The following is a 19,667-nucleotide window of genomic DNA, read 5'->3' on the forward strand; positions in this document are numbered from 1 at the left end:
TAAATCTAACACATGAGAAGCTAACATCACACAGTTAATTTATAAGAATAGGCCAAATCCTAAATAAAGCTTCTTTCAATTGTCTCAAGGCTGTGACCACTTTAAGAAGTTCTATTCTCCCCACAACTACTCAATTGATTCACAAAAGACCCATCATGGAGTAGACCACACTATGTTCAATCATATCTTGGGAGAAGCTTATCCCACCCAAGTTGACATAAAACCTAGTTATCACAGTATCCCATACCCAAGTATTTATTAAGAATATAGTTATCTATCAAATGGTATTAATCTGGTTTATGCAATTGAAAAAAGAAGAAAAGTCTGAATAACTTTACTACTCCAAAATCAAGCAAGCAATCCCACTATTGCTCACTTGATTGTGATACCTAATGACCCTATAAGACAGAATAGAACTGCTCCTTAGAGTTTCCAAGACTGCAAAGCTTCACATAAACAGATGGACTCATCTGTTTCCAACAGTGTAGCTGAAGGGTTCAAATGCACACCTGATGATTTTCTGACTTTTCAGTTATTATCTGAGTACTTTATTGTATCACCAATGTTCCTAGAATAACTATATTAAGCAGCTGTTACTTGTGCCAGGCAATCCCAATAATAGTTAGAATTTATAATTATGGTATATAAATAAGCTAAGCTTTCAATGTCTTAATCCAGAGTCTGACAAATGTACAACATGCAGTAAATGTAGTTGCCATGAGCATGTATCTCCTGTTATGATGTTCCCAACTTTATGAATTCAAGAAACAAGTGTTCTGAATGCTATAGATTCAAAGAGCCTATCTGCATCCAAGGAGCTCCCAGAAAGATAACTATTAAATAGCTTATGATAAGAAAGTGTGCTGGCAGCAACTCTATTGTGGAGAAAAAAAGTGATCTAATTGGGATTGAGGGAACGTGGGTTAACGGCTGTATCCTATGTTTGCTGTCAACACCTACTAGTTTCCAGTGGAGTTTTATGGAGCAGACTTAGAGTTTAGTGAGAGGTTCATTTGCAGGTACACTTCCCACCTACTGAAAAGAAGCCTTAGTTTTAAAATACTCTGATAGCACTGTAAAGATGCAGTCCCTCTGTTAGCAACTCAGTGGAAACTGACAGCATCCATTGCCACCCTTTTACTACACATCATCATGTTAGTGTAAGCTGGCTAAGGGACTGACTTCTCCAACTTGCTATAGTTTATTAGCTCTTTGAACTAATTTATTAACCCCATTGTTTAATGATTAGCCTCTTCTTAGATTACATATAGTTGAGTATTGCTGTAAGGATCCCAAAGGTGACTTTTTATTTTGCCTTTAATATTTTAATATTATATACATCATAAAATAATTTTAAAGCACATCTCCTCTTGCATTATTTTTATCTGAATCATCTCACAAAGAATATAAAATATTTACTCAAGGAAACATTCATTTTCACCAAATGTCTACACTGGCCAGAATTGAAATTGCCTTTTCAAAAGGTAACGCAGGGACTATAGGTACTGGTATTGACAGATTTAAAAGATTAAACCTATTTTGACTTTAAAAAATGTATCCCTATTAAATTGTTGATGTGAAGCAATAGCAATTCATGGCTAAACTTTTTTTTGTTTAAAATTAAGCATTATTGACTATTATAATGAGGGTATTATAATAAGTGGATCCTTATTTTCACTTAAATAGAAGACTATTTCAAAATACATGTAATAATTTCACATTTGGAAAGAACATCTAGTTCTTAAAATTATACCCACACTTTTTTTAATATTCTGATATTACCATTTATTTATGATACTTTATTGTTTGATCCTAGCATTAAGATGTCTTGGCTGATGGAGGGTTAAATTGGAAAAGCCACCTGTTAGTGACAGTATTGATCACTCAGCATTGGAATTGATACCAGAGGTTTGGAAAAAGTGATTTTTGGAGATATTAGGGCATCATTCACTTTTTAAAGTATACATCTTTATACAAATGTCATTTTTATGAAGACTCCCAAAGGATTACATGAACATTCAAAAATTTTGATCTTTACTTACCAATACAAAGACTCCCCTTTCATCATAATTTACATTCATACTTAATGCTTTGATGTTAGAATCCGAGAAAGAGTGATGGAGCATATTCTTCCATAAACTCTTCAGTGACCCAGATGGCAAAGTCTTGAGAAGGTAGCCAACAATGATTTGCTGGCTGTCTGTTACCTAGTGAAGCTATAATGCACATACCACAAAGGTGTCACTTTCTAAAACAGAAAGTTCTTATTTACCATTCAGTATCTTAGAAGTCTGAAACCAGACAATCCGCTCCAGGGAAAGAACTTCTTCTGAGATGGCTTTGGAGGAAGGCCCCGTCTCTTTAGGTTCTGCTCTCTGTTATCTTGGAGAACTCCACGTGGCCTTGTTCCTTTATCTCTTCATCTGTGCTTGGTATCTTGCACATTTAATCTATTTTATGTGTCAATTAAGCCAGGCACAAAGGAAATTATAATAACAAGAATAGATAATAAAATTTATACCATATTTGGTGGAGACAGAATTCAATCCATCTTTTTTTTTTTTTTTTTTACTGTTTGGTCTTCTAATAACACCCTTAATCAGTAATACCGCATCTTCTGGTCTCTTACTTTTTATACTTTTAGTTTCAATATTTCTATCTCTTGTACTTTTCTTCCTTCAATATCAACATCTAACAATTTCTTTTATAGCTCTTTACATCTCTTTCTTCTTGCCTCATAAAATCTCCTTGTTACTTCTTACCTAAATATCATCGAAAGCTGATACAACTCTTACAACTATTTGTTTTCTTTTCTTCTCTTCATTTCACTCAATTATCGTTAGCCTTTCCTCCATCATTGAAAAGTAAGGACGATTTATTGTGTGTTTCTAATTTCTTTATTTATGATCCACCAAATAACACTCCTTGTTCTCACCTTTTGCTTCCTGTTCACTTCTTTTTCTCCTCCTTCTAACAGCTTCTCCCCACTCTTTAATCTCCCTCCACCCACTAATTCTAATACCCTCAACAACATACTTGATATAGAGTATCTACCACACATGCACTCCAATACCTAACAGAGTTTCCTTCCCTCACACAGCCCTACCTCACCAACACCCCTAATATATATACCAAGAATTCTAGGACGCAACAGAAGCTATTAGTACACACACACGCACACGCATGCACAACACAAGAAAAACAGACACAAATTATCTAACAACACCCCAATCTAAAATAAATGCCTCTAATTAAACAGTCCATGGAACTTAGAAGAATGATTATTGCACTCATATAACCGATTTAAAACGTTTTGAGAAAAAAAAATGAAAGAGCAGGAAAGGTAGAAACCTCACTACACACCTTACATGAAAATCTCCAAACAGAAACACAAAAGTCAAACACTACAATCACAGAATTACACCGCAGTATAAAATATGTTAGAAACAGAACTGAAAAGATGGAAACATGAATTAATGAGCTTAAAGACAACTAAATAGACTCTGCTCTAAGAATAGAAAAACAACAAAAATGCAAAAGAAACAGAAAATCTTGAGAACAATGTGGAAGACTATCAAGAGGAATAGCATGCACCTCACAGGGATTTCAGAGGAGAAAGAAAAGAATCTGCATAGAGAATAGTCCAACAATTCCTGCATAAACACATTCCTTACTGCCTTGAATTGAAAAGATGACTATCCATGGAGTTGAAAGAACCCCTGTCAGGAGAGATCCACAAAAGAAATCTCCTTGGCATATTGTGGTAAAAAAATCTCACAATAATGACAAAGAGAACTTCTAAGACTAGACAGAAAAAATAACAATTACATACAAAGGTTCAGCAATTAGAATAACTTCAGATTTATCAGCTGAAACAATGAATGAAAGAATAAATAGAGTGATGAATATATAGTACTGATGGGGGGAGGTGGGGACCTGTCAACCTAGATTCTTGTACTCAGCAAAAATATCACTCAAATATGACAAAGGAAAAATTTCCCAGACAAAGATAAATTAAAGGTATTTACACAAACTATTCTACCACCACACACGCGCGCGCGCACACACACACACCCACAAAACACATTGAAGTGCTATGGCCAAAAATAAACAACAATAACAACAGAAAAACCCTGAATCAATAAAGACAATTCCTCACAAAAACAACACACAAAGATCAACATCAAAGCATGAAGCAATACAAAAACAAAGAAGCTAATCACACCACACACACACAATCACACTCACAACATACATAAATACAAAGCAAAACGACAGTAACAAATAAATACATTTCAATAAACTCAATGAATGTTAATGGGATAACTGCACTAATAAAGGGGCAGAGAATAGCAAAATGAATAATAAACAAAATTCCTCAAAAATGCTGCCTGTGGGAATCATACCTCAGAAAAACAGAAATAAACATGTTAAAGTCAGAGGCTGCACAATGACATATCAAGCAAATGGCAACCAAAAGTCAGCAGTTACAGCAATATTAATCTCTGATAAAATAATCTTCATGACAAACAATGTAGCAAGAGTCAAGAAGGGACATTAAAAAATTATCAAGGGAAAATTAGTCCAAGAACACATAACCATAATAAGTATATATTTACCCAACGAAACTCCCTCAAATACATCAATCAAATTCTCACAGAAATAAAAAGGGATATAGACACCTTAACAACAATAATAGGAAACTTCAATATGCCACTCTAAAGGAAAAACAGAACATCAAAAAAGAAATCTCTTTATGTCCATAAAAACATAAAAGAGCTCAACCACATCAACAAATTTGACCTCATAGATACAGAACATTCCATCCAACAAAAATCAAAGCACAGTGTACATTTTTCTCCAATTCACATGGAACATTCTCAAGAACAGACCACATACCAGGCCATAAAACATTCCTCAACATTTTTGGTTGACTTATTTCAGCCTATCATATCAGATCACAATGATATAAAACTAGAAATCAACAATAAAATGAACAGAAGCACAGAGACATGAAGATTGTACTAAATAATACCCCCAATTGATTAGTTAATAAAGAAAATAAGGGAGTCAAAATATTCCTTGAGGTGAACAATAATGACACAACATATCAAAAACTGTACTCAGAGGTCAATTTATAGCAATTAACACATACATTTAAAAAAGGAGAAATCCAAAACCACACCCTAACACAACACTTTAAAGAACTGGGAACAAATACTACAATATAAACTGTCTGAAAAAAGTAGAAAAGAAATTTTAAAGATTAGTCCTATAACGCCTGAATTTTTAATTTCAGGAATTTTTTTTTATTCTTTACTTTCATAGTTATCAATATATATAACAACCAAAATATATTTAAAAAATACAAAATGTGCAATGTTTTTTAAAATGTAACCAAATTGTCACATTCATCCATGAATTTATAATACAAGAATAGAAAATGCACCTTCATTTCTATATTGTTTTTCATCTTATTTTATTATTAAATAAAAACAAACTGAAAACTTATTTAAAAAATATAATTTAAAAATATTTGTTTATACTATTAGTTAGTGTGAAATTGAATAAAACAATTTTTTTCTTTTATGGTACAAAGGTGAACTTTGCATTTGCTGCAGAAAAATACTGGTGCATTTTTGCAATTTACGTATTTGCATCTTCCTTTGTTTGTGACCTCTGGGTAATGGTGAAGACCATCCAAACGTCATCCAAATGGGTATATCTTCCAGGGATACTTTTGGTGGCAGGACCTCTTCTCTTTTTGTTAGCAAACTCAACATCAGTAAAGGTAGTAGAAGGTCTGCCTCCTTTTGTTGGTCTATTACTTTTTCCTTCAAGAAGAAGAGCTTCGGCGATGCTCATTTTGAACTCTTGCCGACTCTGGCTTTTTTTTGTGTGTGGTAATGAAGGCTTTCACAGTCTCTAGGATAAAGTAGCCAAGAGTTCACAACAGTCACATCTATAAATGAAAAAAAATCATTTGTGATAATAATTTTTTACTATCTGATGTGAATTCTGTATATGCAATTAGAGAGTCTATCAAATCAAGCAGTGTATCCCCAAATTGCTCAAGGTCCTGGCTACTCAGTGAAAGAGGTTTATTGGGATTTTGCTGGATTGCATAAAGATTTGATTGGTCAACAATATGAGTAAAGATATCCTTCGAGAAAAAATGTGTAATATATTCAGCAGGACGTTTTACTACTCCAGAAGAATCTGTTTGTCCTAACCATTCAGGCATAGGTTTATCTTTACCATCTGCAGAAATGTGCTGCCAAAGAGAAATTCTTTGATTTTTTGATATAGATGGCTTTGAACTTGTAGTTACTGGGAATTGATTTTTCAACCTCAACAACTGAGGTTTCTAACTCATCTTCACTAGTATTATCATTACTAACTAATTAATCCAAACCAGAATAATTTGGCATATATTCAATTCCTGTCATGGGAAAAAAGAAATCTTGTTATCAAAATAGTTTGAATAGCAATATAATTAAAATTTTATATTGTAAAATCAAAAATTTTAAATATAATACACATTTTATTTACCAATTTCATCCACGTTAGCATCTGGTTGCTTGTCTGAGTCTGTACCACTTCCATCTAGGTCATAAATTTTCCATTTTCCATAAAACAAAGCACAATCCATGCTGTGGTAATTTTTGTCACCGTCAATTCAAAAGATGAATGTAATGAATTTGTTATGTTTTGAAAAAGTGGAAATATATAATAAAAGTGGAAATATATAATAAATATGAGTTATTTAGTGAGTATTACAACTTTGACATAAAACTGCAGTTTTATGAACATATACAAAAGATATCAACCCTAAAACTTCACTAGATTAAAAATTAGCCTAAACTTCACTGAACACCAATGACCACTTAACTTCAAATGTCCTATCGGTTGAAACATATGCCACTATTCAGGCATTTTGCCATTAAAATACACGACTAGCGGATGCACTTGTTCTACTAAAAGCACTAACGTGCGACAATTTCATCGACATCTTTAGTTGGCTCCAAAGGCTTTATAATTTTGGTACCAGATATGTTTTAATTAAATGTTATGAAAGGTTGTGCACGGTGTTATAGGGTTAGAGAAGAAAAAAATGGCATGGGGGTGCGGGGAAACACTTAGAAAAATCAACAGGAGGTTGGTTCTTTGAAATGATTAGCAAAATAGACTATTGGCAAAATTAACAAAGGAATAAAAGGAAATATTAAAAACCCAGAATAAGATACGAAAAAGGTGACACTGCAAGAGAGCCAAATAAATGAAAAAGAATAACAACATGCTAATATGAAAAGTCTTCAAACAAATTCGACTATCTAAAAATTATGGGTAGATACTTAGAGAAACATGATCCACTCAAATAAATGCAAACAGATGTTGAAAACTTAGCAAATCCATAAGATAGGAAGAAATAAGGCAAGTCATTAAGAAATTTCCAAACCAAAAAGGTCAGACCCATATGGTTTCATGGGGGGAATTCCAACAAATATTCAGAGAAAACCTTTCACCAACACTACACAAACTATTCCGGAATATAGAAAAAGACAACAAACTCCAAAACTCATTCTATGAAGCCAGTAACACTGATTGCAAAACAAGGCAAAGACCCCACATAGAAAATTATAGACCAATGTTACATATGAACTTAGCCACTAAAACCCTCAACAAAATTTTGACTAAGTGGGGCTCATTCCACGGATCCTGGGTGAGTCAATATAGGGAAAGCAAGCAATGTTATCCACCACCCAAACAAGGTAAAGAACAAAAACCACATTGTCTTATCACTAATTCAGAAAAGGCATTTGAAAATACCCAATACCCATTTTTGATTAAAAAAAAGAAAATCACACATCCACTATATCAGTGAGGGATTGAAGGGAAATTCCCAAAAGTCAGCTCTCAAACAAAGGGGTAGAAAGTCTGCTTATCACTCATGAATTATACAGGACACCCCTATATTCACGTCACAAGAATCCCCTCAAAGAGAAGACCTCACATTCGCTGGATTCACTACTTCAAGATGGAGGAAGAAAAACCATCCAGTTGATGCTATATAACCTAGACACAAGGTTGCAACAAATCCACAGATCCTCTGGAGGAATGAGGGGAGAATATTACTGGAAAATCAAGAAAGGACCAAGAGAGGGGAGCATCTACATTTCCGAGGAAGTATTAATATTTCTGTTGGTGGGTAAATGGAGAGGGGCAATCTCATATCGGAAAGGTATGCTCAATACTAATTTGTAGGAATCCCAAGGGGAGAATAAACCCAGTCCTTTGTTCCTGCATAGACACTTTTGCATTCATTTTTACCCAACCCTCAGTGAACAACACTTCGGATAAAGCACTATGACGACCTTAGACACTGCCTGTAAGGCGAACATGACCTTCCCCATAGACCACAACCAAAGGACTTGATGTGGATCTAGCTGAACTACCTAGGTCCTATCTCAAAACTACCTTGGGCTTAGCCTGAGATTCCCTGATGGGAGAGGAAGCCAATAATGCCACTCCAAGACTGTGGCAGTGACAGTCATTAGACCTTGGTTGTGATCCCATGCTTAGCTGGAGTCCAATTAAGGGATCCAGAACCACCATGTATTTACTATCTCAACGCCCTCCTTGCACTAATATGACATGCATCAATCTGATAAGCAAGGATCTGCCCCTGTAAGAAATGTTACAGGAAAATTTCCCTTACCATTAACCCCAATGTTTAATGTAAACAGAGATCAACCACCCCAGTCCTGCCTTTCAGTTCTGGCTAGACTAGAGAATGTCCAATGGTACTAATAAGAGCCCACAAAACACGGAATCCTGCTCAGACAAACTTCTTGGGAACAGAAATGGGAGTAGTGATACCAGGAGGGTAGGAGGAAGGTGCTGAGAGGAGGGGAGGAAGGAGAAACCAATCACAATGATCAACGCCTTAACACTCCCCCTCCAAGGGGATAACAACAGAAATGTGGGTGAAGGGAGACAGCGGTTCTGTAACTTATGAAAACAATAATATTTATAATTTGTCAAGGGGTCAACAAGGGTGGGAGGGAGGGTTAAAAGATGAGCTGATACCAAGGGCTCAAATAGTAAGAAAATATTTAGAAAATGATGATGGCAACATATGTACAAATATGCTTGATACAATTGATGTATGGATTGTCATAAGATTCCTGTGTCAGTTACATAATCTCTTGTCAACTTGTGAAAGGGTGGAGTCTCAGGTCGCACCTTGATGAACTCATTTGGAGGCACTAAAGAGAGATAAATAACTTATTGGAGACCAGATGCATAGACACTTCCTGCGAGGAAATCCTGTTAAAAGGCCACATGGAGCTATGCTAGAGCCCTAGAGTGGAAAGAGCCACGGGGAGACTCCTCCCCGCGTTAAATGCTTCCAAAGCCACTGGATCCACATGACTTTCCATCCACCGGCCCATGATCTTCCTGCATCTAGTATCATTGTATGTGTTGCATGAATCTGAAGAGGGATTTCTAGATTGGGATTGGACATAAAGGCTAATATCTGATTTAAGGACTTGATCTGGATGTTTTCACAATAATTAATTGTTCTTGCATATAAAGATCTTTCTTATACATATATGAGTCTCCCTGGATTTGTTTCTCTAGTCTACCTTGGCTAACACAAGTCCCTAATAAAATGATCTTTAAAAAAAAAATTCCATCTGTTAAAAAAAAAGAATTACAAATTGTAATTCTCAGTTGAATTAAACTTCCATAACCTTCTTTTCACAAGAATACATAAAATTATCCAGGGGTCCTCGAACTATGGCCCGTGGGCTATATGCAGCCACCAAGGACATTTATCCGGCCCGCTGGATGTTTTTGCCGCCACTGTCTGTCCTGCTTACCATCTGACTCGTCCAGTGTGCATAGGAATTTGTTTATAGTGTTTTTTTTAAGACTGTAGTCTGGCCCTCCAACGGTCTGAGGGACAGTAAACTGGCCTCCTGTTTAAAAAGTTTGAGCACCCCTACCTGCCATTGGATAAATTATTGATGTTATCAATTGGATGACCTTGCACCCCAGGGAAATCATTGATAAAGTTTTTACTTTGACATAAAATGCTGATAAGATCTTTAAGGTAAACAAGAGTCATGGACAAGTAGATGGATTCTAGGCCTCCACCTAATTCTAGTTCCAATCCATGAACAGTTACTTCTTATAACGTGCCCCTGATCAATCCTTGCCTTCATGAAGTGATCACTGAAAATATGGGTGCTACAGAAAGTGTGGTGAAGAAAGCAAATGGTGCCCAGCTATCAACTGGAGTAGTGTCTGGTGTCTTAAAGGATTGAATTCAAACAAGGAGCCATCTAAGTGAGGCGTCAACTAAGTCTACACAGAAGCAGCACACCAACATATGAGATTCAAAAACTGACAATAACAAAATCCAAATATGGTGAAAGGAAAAGTATCTGAACTTAAACTGGGCACACCCAATTTGTAGAAGGGTATGAAGAACAATGGGAGCCCCCAAGTCATTTGCAGAGTATCTCGCCAGATAAAGCCTCTAGTAGATCCCTTCTGGCCACAGATGAGGGACAAGACAGCTATTTTATCAGTCAGAGATTACTGCAAACTTGATTATGGTGTATGGAACTATGATATAATATGATACCTGGTCAGTTGACCTCCTCCTGACTCAACCTGTATTTGCCCGAAGTTTAAATATATCTCATTTGTTCATGATGTAAATTTTCTTTCTAGTTTATTTTAATATTGCTTGCAGTTTTTACTTTATTCCTCTTTATTTTTCCCTCTTTTGCTTTTTGTTTTTTATTGTTTCCCTTATGGTCCCCACTGTAGGAAATACAGAAGAATGGATGCATAGAGACAATAAATGTAGGTAATCAGGGTTGGGGCTAGGGCGAGGAGATTTGGGGTGCTCCTCCATTCGTTATTCAAATAATGAAGGCAGGAGGTGGGAGGATGCACTAGACCTGATTGTGATCATGTATGTACAATTCCTTCAGAAAGTAACTTAACTATGGACATTTTTTGATATGGAAACTTTGTATGAATAAAACTGTCAAAGATAAGTCCTAAATCAATTCTATATTCAAAAATTTAGATAATTTTCTGAATCATGTAAATCTAATATAGATGAGATTTGGGGGACATACTTTACTGGGGCAAACATTCTAATTTGTGCATTTATGAAATCTAGAATACAAATGATCTGTTTCCAGAATACACGAATGGAACAAAGTCAGGGTAGATAGTTCCATTACAAATGGGACAATGTGGGGAGGAAGAAGGGATGAGGGGCAGCTATCAAGTGTTAGACACAGCAGACCAAATTGCATTAGCTCTCAAAGCTTGAAAGCAATCTTCTCTTCTCTGGGAAATAGCCCTGACCACCAGCCTCTGGCATATTTCTGTAGCTATTTTTGAGTTATTTTCAACAGCATTTTACTTGCATATGATATTGATCTTATCGGACAATTTCTGTATTCTGTTGGATCCTGTTTATTTGGAATTGGCACAAATAGGTATCTTTACCTTATTTGTTGGCAAGGGAGTGAGTGCTTCCATTCGCAATATGTTTTTTGTTTTTAACATTCAATTGATATTAAATAATTCCTCGTGCCTTGATTTTCACCTATGATTCATTGCAGTTTGGACTTCTTCCTTCAAGACCACTGGTTCTTGATCAATTGCTCCCTCATAAATTATTAAGTTTACCAATGCTTTTGAGTGCAAGCTCTGCATTTCTTATATCTTCTTTTAATGCTTCCTGCATTTTTCAGTATTTTGCCTATAGAATCCTTCAATATTGTACCTCAAAGCTTGAATTATTTTTCTTAATGCTCTAGTTTGGAAGTATGCTGAGTATTTTCTTTATTTTGGGCTAACTTCAGATCTTTGCATATTTCATTATAATACTCTATTTTGCCTTTTGAGCTGCCTTTTGAAAAATTTTATTCAGCTCCTTTACTTCTTCATTCCTGCTTTTGGTAGTCAGCAATTATTCCAGTTCCAAGACATAAATTTGTCTACCTCTGTTGTCTGATAGTCTCTTCCCTTGAACTGTGTGTGTGCCTCTTAGTCCACTCCTTTTGTAACTTTGAATTACTTGATCTATAGCCTATCTTACTCAAGTGTGACCAAATTAACAGAGCAAGGACATTTCCTAATAGGGTTACCACAACTTAGAAGCATTCAAATTCCAAAACATAATTTTGTAGGGAATATATTCAACTTACAGCACCACATATCTGCATTTACCCACATTTTTACTAATTTGAAGCTCAAAAACCTTACCATAAATCTTAGTCAGCGATTCGAAGAATTAGGAATTTAATCTCATCTTTCCATATTCAAAATATTAACTTCTATATAAGCATATTGTTTTTCTCTCACCACCAAGGTATATATTTAATATATTGAAAAATTTTAAGTGAAATTAGGAAAATAATCTATGAATTAGCTGTCTTCGACTTGAAGATTATATATGTAACCATAGAGAGAGGTTTATATCAAGAAAATGGCTCACACAGTTTAGAGGCAGTCAACTTCCAAATCTAAAGGTCAGTTGTCAGGGTGGAGGTTTCTCTTGACTTGAGTAGGTGAAGGGTGATAAATTCAAGACCAGCAGGTAAGATGTCAAGCTTCTGGTTACAGATGGGAATGAGTCCATTGTTTGCAAGATTGGCAGGAAATACTGGCTCAAGTCCAAAGAATCACGGACTTAAAACTAAAGTGCCAGAAGCTGTAGAATGAGCCAGATACAGGAACCACGTACAATATAAAGCACGTAGGCTTCCACACGATCCACTTCTATGGAGAGCAGATAATATTCAAGGGGAAACTTCCTTTCAATGGACCGATTGCTCATAGGAGATCTCATTTCATAAAAGAAATGATTCAGTTGATCTGGGACAGTTATAGAGTCTTTCTGTTTTTTTTCTGATCCTCTACTCTAACTAGTATGATGCTTTCTCCGCGGTCGGGTCCCTCCTGATAACATGTCTAAAGTACAACAGTCTAAGTCTCCGCAATCTTGATTCTCAGAGATATTCTATTTATTCTTTCAGCAGTTCATAAAACTTTCATCTTTCTTCACTAACACCACGTTCGTCATCTCTTTTTTGTCTTCATTATTCTTTATTTCACTTTCACATGCATATGAGGTGACTGAAAATACCATAACTTGGGTCAGGCTTAGTCTTCAAAGTGACACTTTGCTCTTTAATACTTAAAAAGGCTCTGTGCAGCAGAGTTCCCCAATGCAATACTGGTTTGATCTCATGAGTGCTGCTTCCAGGAACATTGATTGTGGATCCAAGTAAAATGAAATTATTGACAACTTCCGCCCCGCCCCCCCCCCTGTTTTCTTTACATTTGACTATAATACATACTGAAGGCTACTGTCTTTGACTTTCATTAGCAGGTCCACGTCCTCTTCACTTGTAGGAAGCAAGGATATGTTATTGAGAATTCCTTTAATATTCATGCCACATTCTTCTTCATATAGTCCAGCTTTTATACTCACACTACAGATTGAATAGATACAACCCTGACACACACACCTTATTTTAAACCACGCAGAATCCTCTTGCTCTGTTTGAACACCTGTCTCTGTGTGCCATGCAGTGCTCTGGAATGCCCATTCTTTGTAATGTTACTCATTGTTTGTTATGACCAATATAGTAAATTACAAAGAAGTCAATATATTTCTGATATTCTCTGCTTTCAGCCAAGATCTATCTGATATAGATCAGCAATGATATCCCTCGTGCTTCATGGTCTTCTGAATCTGGCTTGAGTTTCTGGTAGCTCCTCTCCATGTATAATGCATCCGTTTTAAATTATCTTCAGCAAAATTTTACTTGCATGTAATATTAATTATATTGTTTAATTTCCATATTTGCAGAGTTACCTTCATTTGGAATGAGCAAAATTCTGGATCTCTTGTAATTGGTTGGGCTGGTATTTCTCTTCAATTTCTTGGCATAATCGAATAAGTGCTTTCAATATAGCATCAATTATTTAAAGCATCTCCTTTGGTATTCTATAAATTCTTGGATATATATATATATATTATTGAGATAATATTAATGTATCATACAGTTCAATAGTTAAATCATATTACGAGCTATTGGGCAAGCATCACAATGAAATATGGAACATTTTCTTCCTTCTTGTACCATTATCTTCCTGTGGACATATTTCAATTTATCCCTAAATTTGAATATGATCTGCTTTTACTTAGAATAATATATTTCACCATTTTATACGATCATTGTTGCTGGGTTCTGTTTTTCCTGTTCTTGTCCTTGTTTCATATTATGGGTTATTATCACATGCTACTTCTTGAGATGACTGAATGTGGACCAATACTTTTTGGTAGAATGACTCTATGGGTTCTTTCCATCATCTTCAATGTTCCATGAATCATTCAATATTTTGCCAATAGGATATTTCAATATTTCCACTTGAGGCTTGAATTTATTGTTTAGTTATTTCCACTTGAAACCTGCAGGGTATAATCTTCTCTTTCAATTTTCTAACTCTAGGTTGTTGCATATTTCATTATAATGCTTTATCTCTTGTTGCTGCCTTTTGAAGTTTCCTGTTCAATTCTTGTGTTTTATCATTTCTTCCATTTGTTTTATCTATTCTATGTTAATGAGCATGTCTCTAATCTCCTCTTACACCTATTTTGGTGTTTTCTTTTATTTCTCTGTCATTTTAAATGACCCTTTCTTTTATGATGTTCTTGCTGTCTTCCTACAAATCTGATCATGAGTGTTGAATGAGTCACATCTGTTCTTAATATCATCTCTGAATCCAGGAGGGATGTACTTGAGGCTTTATTTTTGCTCTTATAGTCTTGTTTTCATTTTATACACTTTCAACCTAAACTTACATAGAAGTAATTGATGGTCTAGTTTCACAGGTGAGACATCACCTCACCTTATTTTGGTGATATTAAGGGTTTCCATCTCCTCTTCTCAATGTAATGTAATTTCTTTGATGGTATCTTAGAATAGAAAAGGATATACGTAAGCTTAAGGATATCTGAATAAAGTTTGTTTATTTTAAGGATATCTGAGTAAAGTTTGTTTATCTGAATAAAGTTTGTTTAAGGATATCTGAATAAAGTTTACTTATTAATGTAATGATATTTGTTCATTAATTGCACAAATGCAACATAGCAATGTAAGATGTTAATAATAGGAGAAGCTGGTTTGATATGCATATTGTAACACTCCTTAATGTAGTTATTATTTTTCTGTAAATAAAAGATACATTAAATTTTAATATATATTTTTCTTTTAAAAGCAAATTAAAAATAAAGAAAACAGACATTGTCTTGAAGAAAAGTATTATTCAGGACATGTGTGTGAGTGAGGTGATAGTAGTTCAGAAAATCAGAAAGGAGATTGTGAGGATGAATTCAAAGGTAGAGATAAACATGATTTTATGTTTCATGGGAAGATGCCCCTCTAGTATAAATGGAAGTATGTCCAGTCTAAGAGTAGCCTTAACTTTATAATTACAGACAATAATTTCTCTAATAAGATGTTGTTGATTTGGGGGGAAGAATAAATAGAAAAACATAGTGATTTGGGAGGGTTCCATAAAGACAAAGGTTTGCTGTCCCCACACTTAACACTATAGAACCAGGGTACACAGGACACTTAACGCTATAGAACCAGGGTACACAGGACACTTAACACTATAGAACCAGGGTACACAGGGGCAAATTATGGGTTGTCTATGGCAAGGCTGGATTCCGACAATGCCAAATGCTCTGCATTTTATAGCCAGTTCAGGTTCATTAGAGTCTATGGGGCCCAAGGTTTTTGGTGGCTTCTTTTATTATGTTTCCTGGGAGCAAACAAAAATCACTATAGAGAAATTCCCTTAGAAGGTTAGCAGTTTACATAAATTTTCCTGAAGGAAAGGAAGAAGAGAGGGAGCACAGAATGAGGAAGGAGAAGAAGTGGAGTGAGAAGAGGGAAATTACTTCCCTACAGAGGGGAATTATCATACAATTCTGATCACAATCCATACATATATCAATTGTAGAAAGCAGATTTATGCATTCATTGCCCTCATCATTCTCAAGACATTGGCTCTCCACTTAAGGCCCTGGCATCAGCTCCTCATTTTTCCCCTCCCTCCCTCATGAACCCTTGATAATTTATAAATTATTATTTTGTCATATCTTACACTCTAGACATCTCCCTTCATCCACTTTTCTGTTGTGCCCACGCAGGGAGGTGGTTATATGTAGATCCTTGTAATATTTCCCCCCTTTCCAAACCACCCTCCCTCCATCTTTCCGGTATCACCACTGTCACCACTGGTCCTGAAGGGATCATCCACCCTGGATTCCCTGTGTTTCCAGTTCCTATCTGTACCAGTGTACATGTTCTGGTCTTGCCAGAATTGTAAGGTAGAATTGGGATCATGATAATGGTGGGGGGAGGAAGCATTTAGGAACTAGAGGAAAATTGTATGTTTCTTCATTGCTATATCACACCCTGACTGGCTCATCTCTTCCCTGAGACCCTTCTGTAAGGGGATGTCCAGTGGCCTACAAATGGGCTTTGGGTTTTCACTCCACACTCTCCCCCTCATTCACAATGATAAGATTTTTTGTTCTGATGATGCCTGATACCTGGTCTCTTTGGCACCTCGTGATCACACGGGTTGGTGTGCTTCTACCATGTGGGCTTTGTTGCTTCTGAGCTAGATGGCTGCTTGTTCATCTTCAAGCCTTTAAGACCCCGATGCTATCTCTTTTGATAACTGAGCACCATCAGCTTTCTTCACCACATTTGCTTATTCACCCAGTTTGTCTTCAGTGATTGTGTCAGGAAGGTGAGCATTATAGAATGCCAGTTAAATAGAACAAAGTATTCTTGCATTGAGGGAGTACTTTAGTGGAAGCCCAATGTCTATCTGCTACCTTAATACTAAACCTATAAATATATGCACATAGATCTATTTCCACATCCTCATATATAAATATATTTACATATGTACATGTCTTTATTTAGACCTTTACAAATGCCTTTGCCTCCTAGCTCTTTTCTCTATTTCCTCTTGCTTTCCTCTTGTCCCATTTATTATGCTCAGTCTTCATTTGGGTTGCAGTAATTCCTCTTGGTTACATTACCCTTGATCACGCCCTACCAGGCCTTCTACATCCTTCTCAACATCAACTTTGGATCTCTTGATGTTCCATTGTCCCTGGGTTTGTTAACACCACCATCTTTCCTCCCACCTCCCCCACTCCCATGTCACCCTGGAACTGTCTGTCCCATTGTTTTCTCCTCCAGATTGTTCATCTAGCTTACCTTATTTAGACAGAACTGCGGAGACAATAACATGCACAAAAACAAGACAGAGAAAAGCCAAGAAACAAAATTAAAGAAAACAACAACACCAACAAGCCAATGACAACAAAACAAAACACAACAACAAGAAAGAAGAGCTTGTAGTTAGTTCAGTGACTGTTTGTTGGCCTTTAGGAGTGTTTTCCAGTCGAGTCTGTTGGGGTGCCAAGTCCTGGCCCCAAAGTCTATTTTTGGTATTCCCTGGGGACTTTGTTGTTCTGTTCTCCTTGCATTTCTGTTGCATGCCCTTAGTGTTTTGCCTCGGTGTGGCGGGATCAGATCGGGTAAAATTCCCACACTGTGTCTCCAGTGTTGTCCCCTATAGGGCATGTCCTGTCAGTGAGGGATGTCGTGTCTCATAGTGGGGCCGGCTACTTGGTCTTCTCTGTGGATAGGCTGCTCTGAGCGGGAATAATATCCTCAAGGCTTGGTGGGCCAGGATGTGCTCCACTCTTTGTTCCTCCCTCTTCATTTGCTCCCGTGTGCCCTGATCAGACATGTCTCTCTCCTGGAGCTGCAGATTCAGTGCTGTCCTCTGTAATAAAATCTTCTGGGGAAGGGGTAGGCATCCATGTAGCAAGGGAATGTTTTAAAGAAGGGGGAAATGTTCAAAACAGAATCCCAAACTTTTACCAAGACATTTTGAGCAGCTAAACATTTGAGCCACGATAATGATTCAACTGGGCCATTATCTGGTTCTGTTGTCAGAACATGAACATAGCCAAAGGATATAAATAAACATGAAACTCTGGAAAAGCAGAAACAAAAAGTAGTCTTAGTTGATTTCCATAGTGTTTTGTACCTGAAGTCAACCGTAGTATTCCCTGGAAAGCCAGGCGGGAGAATGGAGCTCACTGGTGGAAAGCATGGAGTCAGAGAAAATAAAGGTCAGAGTTTTTTGGCCTCATGAGTTCTACTATGTTTGAAAAAACAAAAAAGACCTTCTCTTTGGTAGGAAGGAGCAGGGTGACAAGATCATGCCAAATCTCTGTCTCTCTCTCTGCTTATATTCTAATTAACCTATTCCCCCATCATTTTCCTTCCTTTCGTTTCTGTCATCTCCATTTCACAGTAGCACTTGCCCAGTGAGAAAGAGGCTCCAACACTTTCTATTTAGAAAGTGAGTGTCTCACTAGGGGTTGATAAGTCTTTTTTTTTTTAAGGTCATTTATCTAATTGCTCTTTGCAGATAAGAATTAATTAGCTTGATTATGTTTCTTAGTTTTGGGCTGGGTTCCCCACCTGAAGAGAAGAAATTCCTCAGTGTCAGTGATTAATTGCTCAGCCAGAAGCTTACTGCCTCGCATTTGTAATAAATGCCGGCTAGCTCTTCAGGTCACATTAAGAACTAGGCAGGCTGTGGTATGATGTACCGCATAATAAAGGACTTGTTTAAATAGGGGCAGAAGCATTTGATTTTGATTAAATATTTTAATACATCAAAGGTGAAAGTGTTTCCAAGATGCTGAAAGTAAGAGTCTCCATTTGGGGTATCACGTGCCTCTTCTTTATAAGGCGCAAAACATCTCTAGTACCAATGACCCAAATAAAAATCCAAATAACAAGCCACGGTTGATTGCAACTCATAGAAACACTATGGGACAGAGTCTAATTGCTCTGAGATTTTAAATATTTATGGAATCGGACAGCCCCGTCTTTCTCCCAAGGAGAAGTGGGTGAGTTTAGGGCATCGACCTTTTAATTCCACAGTGTTCTCAGGGCTCTGTGACCGCAGATGGTATTTCATGGAAAGGTTTATCTAAAATGTTTCTTGTCATTGTTGTTGTTGTTTATATTTTTGTTTGCATGAATTTGTATGCCTCTTTTATTTTTTGAGCGAATACTGGAAAGTAGGAGCACAATGTGAGACCAAATGCCTTCTATTTCTAGAAAAAGCTTCCTCATGTACTACTAAATTGGTTATGAATTTTTGTGTTTGTTTTGCATTTTAAATAGTGGTTGTTGCAGTGGACTTGTTTTTGATCTTGTTCTTATAAAGTGCTATCAAATTTCAGCTCATAGTGAGCCTATGGAAAACAGAACCTGGTCCTTGGATACTGTTGCTATGCCTGGGCCCATTGTTACAGCTACAGTGTCAATCTAGCGCATTGAGACTCTTCCTCTTTTCACAGACCCTCTTCATTAGCAAGCATGATGTCCTTTCAAAGCACTGGTCTCTTCCGATAGCTTCTCCAAAGTACATGGGATGCATTCTTGCCATCCATGCTTCCAGGGAGCATTTTGGCTCTTTCAAGACATTTTTCCCTTTGTTCT

Source organism: Tenrec ecaudatus, chromosome 9, assembly GCF_050624435.1.
Source record: "Tenrec ecaudatus isolate mTenEca1 chromosome 9, mTenEca1.hap1, whole genome shotgun sequence".
In the NCBI taxonomy this organism is placed as follows: Eukaryota; Metazoa; Chordata; class Mammalia; order Afrosoricida; family Tenrecidae; genus Tenrec; species Tenrec ecaudatus.